This window comes from Prosopis cineraria, unplaced genomic scaffold (assembly GCF_029017545.1).
Source record: "Prosopis cineraria cultivar Desert tree isolate PC_DT_omini unplaced genomic scaffold, ASM2901754v1 PC4, whole genome shotgun sequence".
NCBI classification, from domain to species: Eukaryota; Viridiplantae; Streptophyta; class Magnoliopsida; order Fabales; family Fabaceae; genus Prosopis; species Prosopis cineraria.
Genome location: NW_026555335.1, coordinates 30,767,455 through 30,787,298, shown reverse-complemented (window position 1 = coordinate 30,787,298; position 19,844 = coordinate 30,767,455). Strand labels below are relative to the sequence as shown.

Sequence of the window (19,844 nt, the reverse complement as noted above, 5' to 3'; positions counted from 1 at the left end):
AAAGACTGGACCAGAGTAGAGCTTGACAAACATAAGGTGCAGACAATAGATGAGGTAATTGTAGCTATTGAGTCCTTAATCAACTACTTTACCAAGATCAAGAAGCCTAATCCTAGTAAGAATAGGGAAGATCTCCAACCGTAGTGCCCACAAGACCTTTGGTGCAAGTTTTAAGTAGAATAAACCAGCTTCAACCAAGCATGATGCCTCAAAGCTGCCAAAATCATGTTTCATATGTGATAGTCCACACTAGACTCGCAACTGCCCCAACCAAAAGGCTATGAATGCTTTAGTTGCTAAGATAAAAGAAAGGTAAGACAACGAATAATAGGCTGACCTTGGTTCCTTACAACATCTGGGGGCATTATCTAGACTCTTCTCTCTATCCAAAGAGGAAGATAAGGGCCTATTTTATGCCGATCTTACTATTGAAGCTAAGTCTGCTTCTGCCATGCTCGACACCAGAGCAAGTTAAAACTTCATGGAGGTTAAAGAAGCCAAGAATTAGGCATCCAATTCAACAAAGGAGAAGGTACTATCAAGGTGGTGAACTCCCCTGCAAAACAAGTCGTTAGGATTGCCAAGGATGTAAAGGTGAAGATCAGGGATTAGCAAGGTATAATAGACTTCAACATGGTCCTTATGAATGATTTTAAGGTTGTGTTGAGACTTGCTTTCTTTTGCAAAGCATATGCCTTTCCTATTCCCTAAGCCAAGTCTCTGGTAGTTATTAACACAAATATGATTCGAGTAATTCCTTTGAAGTGCTTGAAGAAATCCAAACCTATAATTTCTGTCTTGCAATTTAAAAGCGTTCTTGAGAATTTAGAAGGCTACATTGCCACCATAAGATCAATAGCTAAAGAAGAGGATGGCACAACCAAAACACAAGAAGCCTTGCCACCATGCATTCAAGAGGTATTTCAAGAGTACAAACACATCATGCCTGATGAATTGCTGAAGAAACTACCTCCTAGAAGGGAGGTAGACCATCAGATCGAGTTGGAACTTGGTGCCAAACCACCTACCTTAGCACCTTATCGCATGTCACTTCCAGAACTTGCTAAGTTAAGGAAACAACTCCAAGATCTCTTTAATTCAAGATATATCCAACCTTTCAAGGCCCCATATAGTGCTCTAGTTCTCTTCCAGAAAAAGAAAGATGGATCGTTACAAATGTGAATCGACTATAGGGCCTTGAAAAAGATCACTATCAAGAACAAATATCTAATACCTTTAATTGCTGACTTGTTTGATCAGCTTGAAAAGGCTAGGTACTACTCTAAGCTTGATCTTTGATCAGGGTATTATCAAGTATGCATTGCTACAGGTAATGAATCAAAGATGACCTACGTCACTAGATATGGAGCATTTGAATTCCTTGTCATGCCCTTTGTACTAATGAATACCCCAATAACATTCTGCACTCTCATAAACAAGTTGTTCCACCCTTATGTGGACTAGTTCGTGGTGGTCTATCTGGATGACATCGTGGTGTATAGCACACTACCCTCGAGGAACATGCTTAATACTTGAAGAAAGTTTTTCAGGTACTCTCTGATCATAAACTATACATTAAGTTAGAAAACTGTTCTTTCGCCAAACAAGAGGTGGACTTCTTGGGGCATAAGATCAAGAATGGAAAGCTCATGATGAACCTAGCTAAGGTTTGAGCCATTCAAGAATGGCAACCTCCCATCAAGGTCCTAGAGTTAATACCATTCCTTGGTTTGGTAAACTACTATAGTCGGTTCATCAAGGGATATGCAACAATTACTGCTCCATTGACAAACCTACTTGAGAAGAATAAAGCTCGGTAGTGGTCACAAGATTGCCAAGATGCTTTTGAAAACCTAAAGCAGATGATCGCATCAAAGTTTGTCATCCCCTTGTCCGACTACTCCAAGCATTATGAGGCACATACTGATGCCCCAGACTTCGCAACAAGGGGTGTGTTGATACAAGAAGGACATACCAGAGCCACAAGCTAGATGATACAAAAAGGCATTACACAGAGCAAGAAAAAGAAATGATTGTCATCATTTATTATCTTCGGACCTAGCATCATTACTTACTTGGAAGTAGGTTCATTATAATAATGGACAATGTTACTACAAGCTGCTTCCAGACACAGAAGAAGCTTAACCCCAAGCAAGCTCGTTGGCAAGACGTTCTTACTGAGTTTGATTATCGATTAGAGTACAAGCCAAGTAAAGCAATTGTGGTGGCAAATGCATTGAGTAGAAAAGTCAAGTTAGCTACTCGCACAACAAGCATGCCCCAAAATGACTTTCTTGACAAAAGCAAAGAATGTATGTCTCAAGATTCAACAGCAAGTGACTTCATGAAGCTTGCTAATAAAGGTAAAACTCAAAGGATTTGGGTGAAGCATGAGATACTCTACACCCTTGGGAATCGAGTTTACGTCCAGAAATGGGGCAACTTTCAAAAAAATGTCCTCAAGGAGTGTCATCATTTAAAATGGGCTGGCCATCCAAGTATGGCACAAACACTTGCTCTCGTACAAAATCACTTTTATTGGCCACATATACAAGATGATGTTGAAGCATATGTGAGGACCTTCCTTATATGCCACCAAGATAATGTTGAACAATAACATCCAGTTGGCTTACTCGAACCTCTGTCGGTGACTAAAAGACCATAGAAGAGTGACTCAATGAACTTCATAGTTGCTCTACCTAAGTCTGAAGAATATAGAAGTATTATGGTAGTGGTTGATTGATTTAGCAAAAATGCCACCTTTATTCCAACCCCTACAGACTACAAGGTAGATGAAGCAGCACGCTTATTTTTCAAGCATGTCATAAAGTTATGGGGGATTCCTCAAAGTATCATCAGTGATTGAGATCTCTGATTCACTAGGAAATTCTGGAGAGAATTGTTCAAGCTCTTGGGGATAGACTTGAACTTCTCAACAAGTTTTCATCCTTAGAGCAATGGATAGATAGTGCGAATTAACGCTTTATTGGAGCTCTACCTTTGACATTATGTAACTGCACACCAACAAGATTGGGCCAAATTACTTAATGTGGCACAATTCTCTTTCAACTTGCAACAAAGTGAGTCGATAGGTAAGAGCCTTTTTTAGATAGTTACCAGGCAACAACCTCTAACCCCCAGTGTACTTGCCATACCATATAAGGGAGACAATCCAGTTGCATATAAATTTTTCAAAAAATGGCAAGAAGAAGCAAACATCACCAGAGCAAGCTTGGATAAAGCCTCTCAAAATATGAAGAAGGGGGCAGATAAGAAGTGACATCCCATCGAGTTTCAAGTTAGTGACTTGATGATAGTACAGTTATTGCAAAGTCAATTCTAGTCACTACGCATGGTACACAAAGCTTGGTTAGGAGATATAAAAGGCCCTTTTCCTATTGTCAAACATGGAGGAAAGGTTGTGTATCAGATACAACTCCCTCCCAAGCTCAAGATTCATCCTGTCATTCATGTAAACCTCTTGAAGAAATACTATAAGGATGAAGAATATCCACATCAAGGTATCTCCAAGAGAGCACCAATAGCAATCATCATAGAGCACGACAAGGAAATAGAGGAGATTCTCGCAGACAAGGTGATTAAAAAGAGAGGAGTTCCTAACTACACTGAGTACTTAGTCAAGTGAAAGGATCAAGCAGACTCTGAAGCAAATTGGTAATGTGAAGACCTTCTGTGGCAACTCCCTAACTAAATCCAACACTACAAGGAAGAGGGCGGGATGAGGGCATTGCGAAATTAAATGGGGGAGAATGTCACGATTTGTGATTTTTCGTGAGGTTAAGGTGATCTGGAATGCTCTAGAATCCTCCAGAAGACTCCTGAGTAACTGTGAGAAGGCTAGAGTATGCAAGAAGATTCTAAAAAAAATCTACACAACTCTAGCATGAGTATTTTAATATAGATTCTATAATGCTCCATGTAAATATCTAGATATTTGTTGTAAATATTAAGTAGAAAATTTTAGAGAATCAATAATGATCTTAAGATCAATTTAATCTCCACCGTCTATTAAGGAGGTGAGAATTTTCTAGATTCACAGGGAGGCCTATAAATACCTCACCCCTCCTCATTTGTAACCATCATTGAGTTCTCAAGTAATATAAGTCTCACATTCCCACAGCTCTTTCAATTGTCCTTTGCTCTTAAGATTTTCATTCCTCAACTTAGCCAAGCATCCTCCTTCTCAACAAAGTAGGCTTACTTAGCTTCGTCCAATGAAGAGTGTCTAAGTGTCACACGGATTAAAAGACTAGCCCTATGACACTACGCTATGAGTCATTTCACGCTTGAATCTAAGAAGGACTAGTGCATGTTTTGGCAATTGTATGAAGTTTGCCTTGTGACATTTCACGCTTAAGTCTTGGAGATTCACGCTTGAAATGTAAGCTGGCTTAAAACCATTCAAGTCTGGATTAGAGAGCTTTAGAATTGAACAAGCCAAATCGAGCTTGTTTCAATGTAGTTCAAGCATGTTTCGTCACATAAAGAAGCTAAGTGCTTCTATATTCTATGTCACTCTTGAATATATAAAGGATCCGCATGCTTCTGCTTCTAAAACACACTTAAACATATTATAATCTCAAGCTTGAATTGTCTAAAGTGAACTAGAACCAAACGCCTTTATGCCATTTCATGCTTGAATTGGCTTCTAACAAGCATTTAATGCTGACCATAGAAAAAGTACTTTTTCTAGTGTTCATCACTTCTACACGTCTCCAACGGTTATAATCCTTACCCTAAATGTTCCTAACAATCTTAAACACCTGAACCTATAAATAGGATCTAATTTAAGTGAGTGGGTAATGCTTACATCGAATCATTAAGCTTTACTATAAAGAATTAAGAACTTATTGAAGACATGTATTATTTTATAAAATATTATTTTTTCAAATGTACATGTTTTTAATAAAAAAATAGTAGGAAGTGCAAAGATTAAAAACATGTATATCTGAAAAGCGCTATAAAATGTAGGGGATAAAATCACCTAAAAGTACAAGGAAAAGAAAAGAGAAAGAATGCAAAGAGAGCAAATGAGCATGGTGGTCCCTCCAGTCCCAAATGAAAAATACATTTTTTTAAAGGAAATACTATAGATGTTTGATAATATAATACAATTTTTTTGAATATATTATTACCATGATTCATATATGATGATTTTTTTTTGGCCAAATGACAAATTTTATTTAAAAATAAAGCAATAAGCACTTTTGGAAGAAATATTTCAACTAATTTCAGAAAAATAAAAAATTCAAGTTTAAGTAAAAAATATAGATAAAAAATAGGAAGGGAAAATAATAAAAAAAATGAGCTTATATATAAAAATAAAATAAAATAAAAGGCTTTAAAGAGTATGAAAAAATCAACTAAAAGCCTAAAGGAAAAAAACAATAGGAAGTGCGAAGATTTAAAAACGTGCTTAAAATTTAAAAAAAAAATAAAATGTAAGAAAAAAAATCAACAAAATGCACATTTAAAAAAAGAGAAGAAAAAAAAATCAAGTTTAAAGAATATTATAGATAAATGAGTAGGAATTGGAAATGTTAAAAAGATGAGCCGATATTTTTCAAAAAGAAAAAAGCTTTAAAATGTAAGAAAAAAAATTAACAAAAAGAAAAGGAAAAAGCAAAGAGCAAGAATGCAATGAGTTCATATATAGTGTGTAAGCGAATGGTGGATTTTATAAGTCCCACATCAAAAAAATAAAAAATAAAATACTGAAGTGTTTTATAATATCATACATTAAACATTATTCATACATAATTCCTTTTCAAAGATATCTAGAAAAATGTAAAGCATCAAGCACTTTTTGAAGTTATGTTGAAGCTACAAAATGAAGTTTACACAAAAATATAAATAAATAAAAGGAAATGCGAAGATTTAAAAAATTTGTTTAAAATAAAAAAATTATAATGTAAGAAAAAAAATCAACGAAATGAACATTTAGAAAAAACAGAGAGAAGCCAAAAACAAAGATCAAGTTTAAACAAAAATTATAGGTAAAACAATAGGAAGTGCAAAATGTTAAAAGATGAGTCGATATTTTTAAAAAAGAAAATAGCTTTTAAAATGTAAGGGGAAAAAATAACAAAAAGAAAAGAAAAAATATAGAGAGAAAGAATGCAATAAGTTTAAACATGGTGTAAGTAAATGATAGTTTTCGTAAGTCCCACGTCAAAAATATTGTTTTATAAAAAATACTGTAAATGTTTTACAATATCAAAATTTTTTATAAATATATGATAAACTGTATTCATAAAAGATGACTTATTTAAATTTAAAAATTGGAAAAGGTATTTAAAAAAAGGTAAAGCATTAAGAACTTTCTGAAATATATTTAAGCTACAAAACGAAGTTTATAAGTGCAAATATTTAAACAAATGTGTTTAAAATAAAAAAACAAATTAAAATATAAGAAAAGTCAACAAAATGCACCATAAAAAAATAAAAAATCAATTTAAAAAAATATAGAGAAAATAATAGGAATTGGAAATGTTAAAATGATCAGCTGATATTTTTCAAAAAGAAAAAACATTAAAATGTAAGAAGAAAAATAACAAAAAGTAAAGGGAAGAAAACAGAGAGAAAGAATGCAATAAGTTTATATCAGTGAACGGTTGTTTTCATCAGGCCCACATCAAAAATATTTATTTAAAAACAAAATAATGTAAATGTTTTATAATATTGTACAATAAACATTAAACATTAAACATTATTCATAAAAGATTACTTTTATAAAAAAATTGAAAAAGATATCAAGAAAAATGTAAAGCATTAAACACTTTTTGAAGAAACAAGCTACAAAATGAAGTTCATACAAAAATATACATGAATAAAAGGTAGTGCCAAGATTTAAAAAACAAGTTAAAAAAAAAACTTTATACTATAAGAAAAAATCAACAAAATGCACAGTCAAAAAAAGATAAGCAAATTGTACTGTAAAAAAATTGAAGCAAATTAAGTTTAAAAAATTATAGATAAGAATAGGAATTGGAAATGTTAAGAAGATGAGCTGATATTTTTTAAAAAGAAAAAAATACTAAAATGTAAGCAGAAAAATTAAATAAAAGTGAAGGGAGAAAAATGGAGAGAAAGAATGCAATGATCTTATATATCGTGTAAGTGAATGGTGGTTTTCACAAGTCCCGCGTCAAAAATATATTTAAAAAAAAAATAACGTAAAACATTATTCGTCAAAGATGACTTTTATCAAAAAATTAAGAAAGATATTTAGAAAAATTTAAATCATGCTCTACAAATTGAAGTTTATATAAAAAAAACATAAATAATAGGAAGTGTGAAGATTTAGAAAATATGCTTAAAAAACAAAAAAAGATTATAATGTAAGAAAAAAATCAACAAAATATACATTTAAACAAAAGAGAAGCAAAAAAAAAAATCAAGTTTAAAAAAGTACATTTAAAAAATAGGAATTTGAAATGTTAAAAAGATGAGCTGATATATTTCAAAAAGAATAAAGCTTTAAAATGTGAGGAAAAAATTAACACAAAGAAAAGGAAAGAAACAAGAAAGAATGTAATGGGTTTATATCTAGTGTAAGTGAATGATGGCTTTCACAAGTCCCACATCAAAAATATTTTTCAAAAAACAAAATAGTGTAAAAGTTTTATAATATCATCAAGAATTATTCATAAAAGATGATTTTTATAAAAATAATATTGAAAAAGATATCTAGAAAAACGTAAAACAAGAAGCACTTCTTGAAAATATATTTAAGCTACAAAATGAAGTTTACACAAAAATATACATAAATAAAAGGAAGTGCGGAGAATAAAAAAATGCAAAGAGAAGCAAAAAAAAAAGAACAAGTTTAAACAAAAATCATAGAAAAAATAATACAAAGTGCAAATGTTAAAAAGATGAGCTGATATTTTTCAAAAATAAAATAGCTTTAAAATGTAAGGAAAAAATTAACAAAAGGAAAGGGAAAAAAAAAAACAGAGAAAGAATGTAAAAGTTTAAATATGGGGTAAGTGAACAGTATTTTTTATAAGTCCCAGATCAAAAACAATTTTTCAAAAAGAAAATACCGTAAATGTTTCATAATATCATACATTTTCATAAATATACAATAATTTTTATTCACAAAAGATGAGTAAATTAAATTTTTACCAGAAATTGAAACAGATATCTAAAAAACATTAAACATTTTTTGAAGATATATTTAAGTTACAAAACGAAGTTTATTCAAAAATATATATAAATAATAGGAAGTGCAAAGATTAAAAAAATTTGCTTAAGATAATAAAAACATTAAAATGAAAGAAAAGGACAACAAAATGCACGTTTAAAAAAAGAGAAGCAAAAGAAAAAAAAATCAATTTAAAAAAATATAGTTTAAAGAATAGGAATTGGAAATGTTAAAATGATGAGCTGATATTTTTCAAAAGAAAAAAATGCTAAAATGTAAGGAGAAAAATTAAATAAAAGTAAGGGGGGGAAATGGAGAGAGAATGCAATGAGCTTATACATGGACTACGGTGTAAGTGAACGGTGGTTTTCATAAGTCATGAGAAATTTATTTAAAAAAACAAAATAATGTAAATGTTATATAATATCATACATAAAACATTATTAGTAAAATATGACATTTAAAAAGATAACTAGAAAAATGTAAAGCATGAAGCACTTTATGAAGATATATTTAATAATCTACAAAAATGAAGTTCATACAAAAAAATACATAAATAAAAGGATGTGCGAATATTTAAAAAATATGCTTAAAAGAATAAAAAAATCTTTATAATGTAAGAAAAAAATCAACAAAATGTACGTTTAAATAAAAGAAAAGAAAAAAAATCAAGATCACAAAAATTATTGATAAAAAATAGGAATTGAAAATGTTAAAAAGATGAGCTGATATATTTCAAAAAGAAAAAAGCTTTAAAATGCAAGAAAAAAATTAACACAAATAAAAGGAAAGAAACCGAGAGAAAGAATGCAATGGATTTATATATGGTGTGAGTGATAGCCTTCATAAGTCCAACATCAAAAATATTTTTTTCAAAAATAATGAAAAAGTTTTATAATAGCATACATTTTTATAAGATAAACTTTATTCATAAAAGATGACTTTTATTTAAAATTGAAAAAGACATCTAAAATAAATGTAAAGCATTGAGAATTTTTTGAAGACATATTTAAACTACAAAATGAAGTTTATAAAAAATATATACATATATAATAGGAAGTGCAATGATTTAAAAAAATTCTAAAAATAAAAGAAACATTAAAATGTAAGAAAAAATAAACAAAATGCACATTTAAAAAAAGAAAACCAAAATAAAAACAAAATTCAAGTTTAAAAAAATTATAGATAAAAGAATAGGAATTGGAAATGCTAAAAGATGAGCTAATATTTTTCAAAAAGAAAAAATTATATATAAAAGAATAGGAATTGTAACTACTTTATTGATGAGTGAAATTTAGTTAAAAATATCTTACATTTTTTAACAGAGGGAGTAACAATTATTGATATTTAACCTACAAAATGAAATTTATACAAAAATATACATAAATAAAGAAATGCAAAGATTTAAAAAATGTTCTAAAAATAAAAAAATTAAAATGTAAGAAAAATCAACAAAATGAAAAGAAAAGCAAAAGACGAAAATAAAGTTTAAAAAATATTTTTAATATTTTTCAAAAAGAAAAAAGCTGTTAAATATAAGAAAAAAGTTAACGAAATGTACAGGGAAATATAGAGAAAGAATGCAATGAGGTTATATATGGCGTAAATGAATTGTGGTTTTCATAAGTCCAACATCAAAAAAAAAAATGTTTTAAAACAAAATACTGTAAATGTTTTATAATATCAGACATAAAACATTATTCATAAAAGATGATTTTTATTTAAAAATTGAAAAAGATATCTAGAAAAATGTAAAACATGAAGCACATTTTGAAGATATATTCAAGCTACAAAATGAAGTGTATGCAAATATATACGCAAATAATAGGAAGTGCGAAGGTTTAAAAAATGACCTCAAAGTAAATAAAAACTTTATATTGTAAGGAAAAAATAAACAAAATGTAAATTTAAAAAAAGAGAAGCAAAAGAAAAAAAAATCAAGTTTACAAAAATTATAGATAAAACAAAAAGAAAAGGAAAAAATAACAAAGAGAAACAATGCAATGAGTTTATATATGGTATAAGTGAATGGTAATTTTCATAAGTCCCACATCACAAATATTTTTTAAAAAAAGAAAATACTGTAAATATTTTATAATAACATATATTAAACACTAAACATTATTCATAAAAGATGACTTTTATTTAAAATTTAAAAAGATATCTAGAAAACGTAAAGCATTAAGCATTTTTTTAAAAATATATTTAAGCAACAAAAAAATTTTATACAAAAATATGCATAAATAACAGGAAGTGCGAAATGTGCTTAAAAATACTCTAAAATGTAAAGAAAAAAAACTGCACAATTACAAAAAAAAAACAGAGAAGCAAAAGAAAAAATCAAGTTTAATAAAAATTATAGATACATAAAAGAATAGGAATTGCAAATGTTTAGAAGATGGGCTGATATTTTTCAAAAAGACAAAAGCTGTAGAATGCAAGGAAAAAAATTAACAAAAAGAAAAGGAAAACACATAGAGAAAAAAAAATCAAGTTTTAAAAAAATATAGATAAAATAATAGGAATTGCAAATGTTAAAAAGATGGGCTGATATTTTTCAAAAAGAAAAAAGCTGTAAATGTAAGGAAAAAACTAACAAAAAGAAAACGAAAATACATAGAGAAAGATTGCAATGAATTTATATATGGTGCCATTCAATGGTAGTTTTCATAAGTCCCACATCAAAAATATTTTTTTAAAACAAAATACTGTAAATGTTTTATAATAGCATACATAAAACATTATTCAAAAAAGATAATTTTTATTTAAAAATTGAAAAAGATATTTAGACAAATGTAAAGAATGAAGCACATTTTGAAGATATATTCAAGCTACAAAATGAAGTGTATGCAAAAATATACATAAATAATAGGAAGTGTGAAGATTTAAAAAACGTGCTCAAAATAAAAAAAATTATATTGTAAGGAAAAAAATCAACAAAATGTACATTTAAAAAGTGAGAAGCAAAAGAAAAAAAATCAAGTTTACAAAAATTATAGAAAAAAAATTGGAAATGTTAAAAAGATAAGCTAATATTTTTCAAAAAGAAAAAACCATTAAAATGTAAGAAAAAAACAAAAAGGAAAGGAAAAAAAAAACAAAGAGAAACAATGCAATGAATTTATATATGGTGTAAGTGAATGATAATTTTCATAAGTCCCACATCAAAAATATTTTTAAAAAAATAAGAAAATACTGTAAATGTTTTATAATAACAAACATTTTTATAAATATACAATAAACTTTATTCATAAAAAGCATTAAGCACTTTTTGAAGATATATTTAAGCTACAAAATAAAGTTTATACAAAAATATAGATAAATAATAGGAAGTGCAAAGATTTAAAAAAATGTGCTTTAAATAAAAAAACATTAAAATGTAAGAAAAAATCAACAAAATGCACATTTAAAAAAAACAGAGAAGCAAAAAAAAAATTCAAGTTTAAAAAAAATTATAGATAAAAGAATAGAAATTGGAAATATTAAAAGGATGGGCTATTTTTCAAAAAGAAAAAAGCTTTAAAATGTAAGGGAAAAAAAATTAATCTTAAGAAAAGGGGGAGAAAGGGGGAGAACAGAGAAAAATAATACAATGAGTTTACACATGGTGTAAATGAATGGTTGTTTTCAAAAGTCCCACATCAAAAGTATTTTCTAAAAAAAGAAAATGCTGTAAATGTTTTTGAACATCATACATTAAACATTATTCATAAAAGATGACTTTTGTTAAAAATTATATCTAGAATCTAGAAATATGTAAAGCATCAAGCTGTTTTTGAAAATATATTTAATCTACAAATTGAAGTTTATACAAAAATATACATAAATAAAAGGAAGTGCGCAGATTTAAAGAATGTGCTTAAAATAAAAAAATTATAATGTAACAAAAAATCCACAAAATGAACATTAAAAAAAATCAAGTTTACAAAATTATAGATAGAAAAATAGGAATTGAAAATGTTAAAAAGATGAGCTGATATTTTTCAAAAAGAAAAAAGCTTTAAAATGTAAGAAAAAAATTAACAAAAAGAAAAGGGAAAAAAAACAGAGAGAAAGAATACAATGAGTTTATATATAGTGTAAGTGAATAGTGGTTTTCATAAGTCCAACATCAAAAATATTTTAAAAAAGAAAATAATTTAAATGTTTTATAATATCATACATTAAACATTATTCACAAAAGATGACTTTTATTTAAAATTTAAAAAGATATCTAGAAAATGTAAACCAGTAAGAACTTTTTAAAGATATATTTAAGCTACAAAATAAGTTTATACAAAAAAATATGCATAAATAATAGGAAATCCAAGATTTAAAAAATGTGCTAAAAATAAAAAAAAACTTTAGAATATAGTTGATAATATGCACAATTAAAAAAAAGAAGCAAAAAAATCAAGTTTAAAAAAAATTATAGATAAAGAATAGGCAGTGTAATTGTTAAAAAGATGAGCTGATATTTTTCAAAAAGAAAAAAACTTTAAAATGTAAGAAAAAATTAACCGAAAAAAAACAAAAGGAAAGAAAAGGGAAAGCTTACGATGAGTTATATATGGTGTAAATGTATCATGGTTTCCTCAAGTTTTAAAGAAAATACTTTAAATGTAGTTGATAATATGATACATTTTTTTGTGAATATATGATTAACATTTTTCATAATGGACGGCTTTCATTTGAAAATTGAAAAAAATATGAAGTAAAATATAACATTTTAAGCACATCTTAAAGCCATATTTAATCAAAAAAAATGTGGATAAATAATAGGAAATACAAAGATTAAAAAGATGTGTCCTTATTTATTAAAAATATTTAAAATGGTGGGGAAAATCAACAAAAATTCCATGAAAGAAAGAAAGAAATAATGTAAATGTTTTATAATATGATACATTTTTATGAATACGTGATTAACATTATTCATAAAAGATTATTTTTATTTAAAAATCAAGAAAGAGAAAGAATGCACTGAGAAAGAAAAAATTTAAAAAGTAAGAAAAATATCAACAAAAAAACACATTTAAAAAAAGAGGAAGCATGTAATAAGTTATATATGCAGTGTGTTCATGGTGGTTTCCCCAACTCCCACATCAAAAATATATTTTTTAAAAAGAAATACTATAAATGTTTGATGATATGATACAATTTCTATGAATATATGCTTACCGTAATTCTTAAATGATGAATTATACTTAAAGATTTAGGAAAGATATCAACATTATCCATAAAACATGATACATTTTTATGAATATATAATTAACATTATTCATAAAAGATGACTTTTATTTAAAAATTGGAATATATATCTAGAAAATTATAAAGTATTAAGCTCTTTTCGATGACATATTTAAGCTAAAAAATGAAGTTTATATGAAAATATACAAAAAATAATAGGAAGTGTAGATTAAAAAGATGAGCTTAAAAAAACCTTTAAAATGTAAGGAAAAAATCAACAAAAAAAACACATTAAAAAAAAAAGAATGCAATAAGTTACATATGACTGAATGCGTGGTGATTTCCCCAAGTCCCCATCAAAAATATAATTTTTTTTAAAGAAAATACTATAAATATTTGATAATATGATACATTTTTTATGAGTGTTTAATTACCATAATTTAGAAATGATGAATTTTATTTAAAAATAGAAAAAGATATCAAGAAAAATATAAAGCATTAAGCACTTTATGAAGACATATTTCAGCTAAATAAAAAAAATCAAGTCCAAAAAATATAGATACAAAAAAAGGAAGTGCAAATATTAAAAATATATTTTAAAAAAATCTTTAAAATGTAAGGAAAAAATCAACAAAAGCAAAAGGAAGAAAAAAAGAGAAAGAATGAAAGGAGTTATACAAGGTGTGTTTGCATAGTGGTTTCCTTAAGTCCCACATCAAAAATATTTTCTAAAAGAAAAGACTATAAATCTTCGATAATATGATGCATATTTGATTAACATTCTTCATAAATGATGGCTTTTATTTAAAAATTGAGAAGGATATCAAGAAAAAAAATAAAACCTTAAGCATTTTTCGAAGACATATCTAAGCTAAATAAAACATCAAGTTTAAACCTAAAATATAGATAAATGATATAGGAAGTGTACATATTAAAAAGATATTCTTATATTTAAAAAAAGATTTAAAATGCAAGAAAAAATCAACAAAAAGCACTTGGAGAAAAATGAAAAAGAATGCAATTAGCTATATGTGGTATATGTAGATAGTGGTTTCCTCGAGTCCTACATCAATCATAATAAAGGAGATTGGTGTGATGGTTATCTATAAAAAAGGAAGCTGTGCAGAGTCAATTTTATGTATCAAGCATGTGGCTGCCAAACAATTTCATAGACAATAGTGTAACAGTATTTTCTAATTGATAAACTCTTTCTTAGATTGACATAAGAAGTAGTGAACAACAATACAACAACATGACACAGACCATAAGATATGATGTATTGGTTCCGTAACACACAAGATGGATGCTAACAGGTATTAAAAAATATGATAAATCCACCCAGCAATCAACAACAGAGTGACCCTCCTTTCGAAAGGATATATCATAAAATGTTAGGATTCTATGAAAAAGATACCAAATAACATTATATTCACTAGGAGTTCTGAATTAAGTAGTCAAGCATTAACCAGGTGGGGCAGTTAAACTTTAAAAGAAAAGAAAATCGGCAGAAATTTAAGAAATAATATATCAGTATTTTGAGCCATAAAGGAAGATTACCTGGTACCTGATACGATCAGTGACATCTTGAACAGATGGGAGAAGCCACGCAATGTTTGGCCACGGTCTGCCTCACTGCCACCATCTTTTGCTGCCATTTTATTGTTTTCACCAATTCATGGCCTAATTGGTAGTCAAACGACAAACATAACTAGAATTTCTAGATTGAGGAAAACAGTACGAGAAAAAACTATTAATAATAAGACAGTATACCTTCGAGCCCTTGAAGGATAATGGGAAGAGAGAAAGACGCCCTCGGCAAGGCCTTTGCTCCTTTCGGCGACATTATCGAATCGAACGATCGCGAGACCAGAAGGTCAAGAGGTTCGAATCAGAGCAGTCCATGAGGGATCGATGCGATCGACGGCAAGAAAGGTCAGAGCCTTGATGGTCGGGACATTAGGGTGAACGAAGCTCAGTCTTGTGGAAGAGGAAGCGGCGGCGGCCGGGGGTACGACAGTGGGAGTGGGCATAGCCGTGATGGAGGCGAATACGAAAACGGAGGTGAACGCCGCGAGGGTGGATATACAGGAACGGTGGTGCAGGATACGGCGGCGGCAGTTCCGCGAGTGAGATGGAAACTGGAGGAATTAACTAGGACTGATCACCACAAGATGACAGAAATAATGGAATTTAGGGGTTTGGGGCATTGAACAAGGTTTAATCGGTTCAGGAAATAAGATTTAAGAAAAGAAAAACCCACGGATGGACGAGAGCAGACGAAGTCATCGTAGGAGATGAGAGTCGAACGAAATGTTGCAGATCTGAGCACACGCCAAAGAGAAGAGGAGAGAAGACGGTCAATGAAACCAGGGTTTTGCCTTTTGGACATCAGAACGTTGGGAGAGTCGCCGTCATTCGGGTTAGTTTTGCAGGCTTGGGGTATTAAAAAACAAAAACAAAACAAAACAAAACAAAAAAAACAAAGAAAGAAGGAAAGAAGAGAGAAAGAATCACCGTCATTCTGCTCTCACCCGCCATCAATCAATTTTAATGTTATTATTTATTAGGTTGAAAAAGGATGATGGAGACAAAACATTATTATATTATTATACCAAGAAAAGTCTACTATTAGCCATGCATTTTCTTTTTTCAGGTCTCGGATTATGTTCTTGTTTTTTTTTCCGAAGTCTCTACACCTTTTTTTGGCTTAAACGTTGGTGCTTGTATTTTTTAAAAAATATAAATATAATATAAATAATATTAATAATATTGATATATCAATTAATATCTTTAATTTTACACTTACGTGTGAAATTAATGTTAATATAAATTTTTTAATAAGTAAAAATTAAAAAAATATGTCAGATGAAATAAAAAACTAACTTAGAGTATTTTATGCCTAGAAAATGAAGATATAAGTTTTTTTTTAATTTGTGCATTTTGCTGATCATTTAAGAGTTGAAGTTGCCTTTTTATTTCATCTGATGTCATCTTTTTTTTTATTTTTTCTTTTTAAAAAATTCATCTAAGATCAATTTATTACGTAAGCAAAAAATTAATTGCATTAACTAGCATGTTAGTATTATTAATAATTGTTTATGCCACGTTACCACCTCTTTAACTATGTAAAAACTAATGTTACAAATAGATAAAAAAAATAACAATCTAAACTATCCAAAAAAAAAGTATAGAGACCTATACTAAAATCTAAGTAAAGTGTATAAATCAAAAATAATATTTTTTCTATTATATATTTTATTTGCTTTTACTAATTTTTTTGATTGAATTTAGTTTTACTAATTACTAATTAGGTAATAGGCAATGTAAAAATTCACATACGGTTATATAAATGATAATTTTCATTCCTATTCCAATTATTATTATTAAATGTTATCCATGGATGTAGAAAATGGAAAAGATAAAATGAAATATATTAAATTATTCTTTAAAATGAAATATGTTAAATTATTTTAAAAAATTAAAAGAAAAAATTATAACTTTTTTGTCTTTAAATGAATATTCTCATTGAAACGTTAATGAACTTAATTTATATTTATAATCTATAATAGATTATATAATATATATATATATATATATATTTATTTATTTATTTATTTATTTATTTATCGTTGACAAGAATCAGGGGCCCACACTAGTGCTCTGCTATTATGGCTCCATGTGCATTGCGAATGGGAAAATTAAAATATACCTGTTGAAAGATGCTCCTATAATTAATGAAAGAGATATGCTTGGATTTGTTTGATAACTGAAAGTATTTTTTTATTGCTCATGAATAATAGTATTTATTAATTTATTAAATTAAATATTTATAATTGTTGTTTTATAACATTTTTTTATTTATAGATATAAACATAAATATAATTGTGATAGGTGTTATGTATGAGTATAGGGAGTAGTGATGGAAAGGCAAGAACATTAAACTGAATTAGATATTTATAAAATTATTGAAAGAGGGAAATCAATAAACCATGAATAGTGTGACCAAACCGTTTTCAATGTGCATGCTGGGGATCGCAAGGAAGAAGCACGAACGGATCTAAGGGCCCATATGAAAATTTTGATAATTTTTCATACTTTTGGCTTACAGAAATAAAAAAAATCTATTTTTGGCCCCTATTTTTTTGAATTTTTCATTTTGGCCCAATGAGTGATGCCTGGACCTGTCATTGGAAAGAAGTGCTCCTCCTTGCTGGTGAATTCAACTATTCCACGCCCCACAAATATGTGTATATGCGTGCGCGCGCACATGTATAAACAAATATTAAAGTATTAGTTAAGATATATTATAAATAAAAAAACCATTGAGAGAAAATATTGGCAGTGAGATTCATAAAAGGAATGGCTATGGTACATGATCTTAAATTTAAATTATAAATGAGGAGATGGGTTAGGGCAAAAATAGAAAAGAAAATTTATAAAAATGGGTTAGCAAAAAAAGGTTCCCCCACTAAGATTAATATTTGAATTAACATAGCTATAAATTGCAAAGTTGAGTATTTTGAGTTGTACTCCAATTATAATGAGGACATTGTAGCGCCCCCCAGCATCTTCAACAATGCTATCATGAGGGTTTTAAAGTTCAATTGGGTATTCTTTTATTAAGTTGCCTTCTCTTAAAGTCATGCATTTGGTCAATGTTGAACTTCTAGATTATGAATGTTTAGGGTGTGCACTTTTGGAAGAATTGGTACTAGATTTGAGGATAAATGACGAAGATGGGGAAGAAGATGAAGATGAAGATGGTGATGAGCAGGAAGAGAAAGATTTTACCATTAATATTGAAAAGCTTGAACATTTGGTTTTAGCAAATGTTCCTATCTTTCTAATTACTTCAAAAGCTTTGACTAATGTTACATTCTTACATTTAAATGGGGTATGAATGATGCTGATTTGCAATGTTGCTTTCCATTCTATAATTTTATAACCAATTAAGCTTGGTCTTCATAATATATAGGACAAGTTGCCTGCATTTGATATTCTTACATTTGACCATTTAACCCATTTAGAAATTTCACGTCTTCATGAAGATCACTTGAATCGGATAGTGGAATGCCTACAAAGCTGCCCCAAGCTTGAAAGTCTTGTGATTAATAAGGTTAGCTTCTTAATTTCAACTTGATTTTGTGCACATCGCCTTTTCTATAGGTAGTTTCTAACTTTTGTATTTGTGCTCAGATTTCTGTTGATCCTAACTGGGTGAGAGTGTTAATAGAACTAACATTGAATGTTCCTCAATGCCTTTCTTCACACCTGAAGGAATTCACTCTTCAAGAGTACAAAGGCTAAGAATGTGAGTTTGAAATTGCAAGATACTTCATGGAGAATGCAAAAGTTTTGAAGACCATTTCCATTTTCGAGGCTAGGAATGCATCATTGGGATCTAAAGTTCTATTTAATTTAAAAAACTTTATTACTTGCTTATTGAATTTAATATTTAATTCTTTTAATTGATATGTTCTTCATTCAATATATTTTGAAATTTTTGTTGCAATACTTTATAAAGTTTATTAGTAATAATTCTCATAATTTTCTTTTGTCAAAAATAAAATGAAAGAAAAATCAAATGACTTAAATACTTTAAGAGCAACTGTAACATTATCTCGTTAAAAATAAGTAGATCCTATGACAACTATATATTTAAGCTACTATAACAATTGGACTATACATGCATAAAAGACTATTACGCAATGTTTGGATACATATGAATTTGAATTTGAGCTAAATTCATTGTTTAGGTAATTAAAAATGTATAAATTTGAATTTGATCTAAATCTAAATCCAAGTTCTATCTCAATTTCTTTGTAATTTAAAATCCTTTCTAAACTTCTATTGTTTCAAATCCTAACTCATTCTCTTTTGTAATTTAACTCAAATTCATGAAGGCTTTGATTGACCATCCAACGGTAATTAGACTAGACTGTCAAAGTTGACGAAAACAAGCTACCACCGTTGATAGAGACCAGGCAGTAGACTTCCACTGGGACCGGATCGATAGTGACGATGAGGCTAGACAGAAGACTTCCACTGGGATAAGGCCAACAATGAAGACAGGGGCCAGACAGAAGACTTCTACTGGGATAAGGCTGACGAGGACTAGATGGTCCATTTCTATAGGGATCGGACTTATAGCAACCATTGAGATTGGATGGTTGACTTCCACTGAGACCTAATCAACAGCCATAGCGAAGATCAACCTGTAGACTTCCACAAGGATCAGACCGACGACAACAATAAGGACTTGATTGACGTCAACGATGGGAACCGAATGGCCAACTTCTACTAAGACTGAACCTAAGGTGACAATGGGGATCAGATGGCCAATTTCTATAGGGACTGGGCTAACAACAACCACTGGGATGAGATGGCCGACTTCAACCGAGATTGAACCAATAGTGATGAATGAGACTAGACAGTCGACTTCTACTGGGACCAGATCAACGATGACAATGTGGACTAAACGGAAGACTTCCACTAGGACAAGACTAAC

The 19,844-nt window shown here is 28.9% G+C and overlaps 1 long non-coding RNA gene across 1 annotated transcript in view; it reads right to left on the bottom strand.

Annotated features, from left to right (window-relative positions):
* The window catches only part of LOC129309140 (uncharacterized), a 50,095-nt gene extending 34,354 nt beyond the window's left edge, over nt 1-15,741 (bottom strand). Inside the window, exons 1-2 of the long non-coding RNA XR_008592844.1 lie at nt 15,107-15,741; nt 14,894-15,016 (exon numbers count right to left, since the gene is read on the bottom strand). This is a non-coding gene — a long non-coding RNA (uncharacterized LOC129309140). The remainder of the gene's footprint in view (nt 1-14,893; nt 15,017-15,106) is intronic.
* Nucleotides 15,742-19,844: the final 4,103 nt, after the last annotated feature.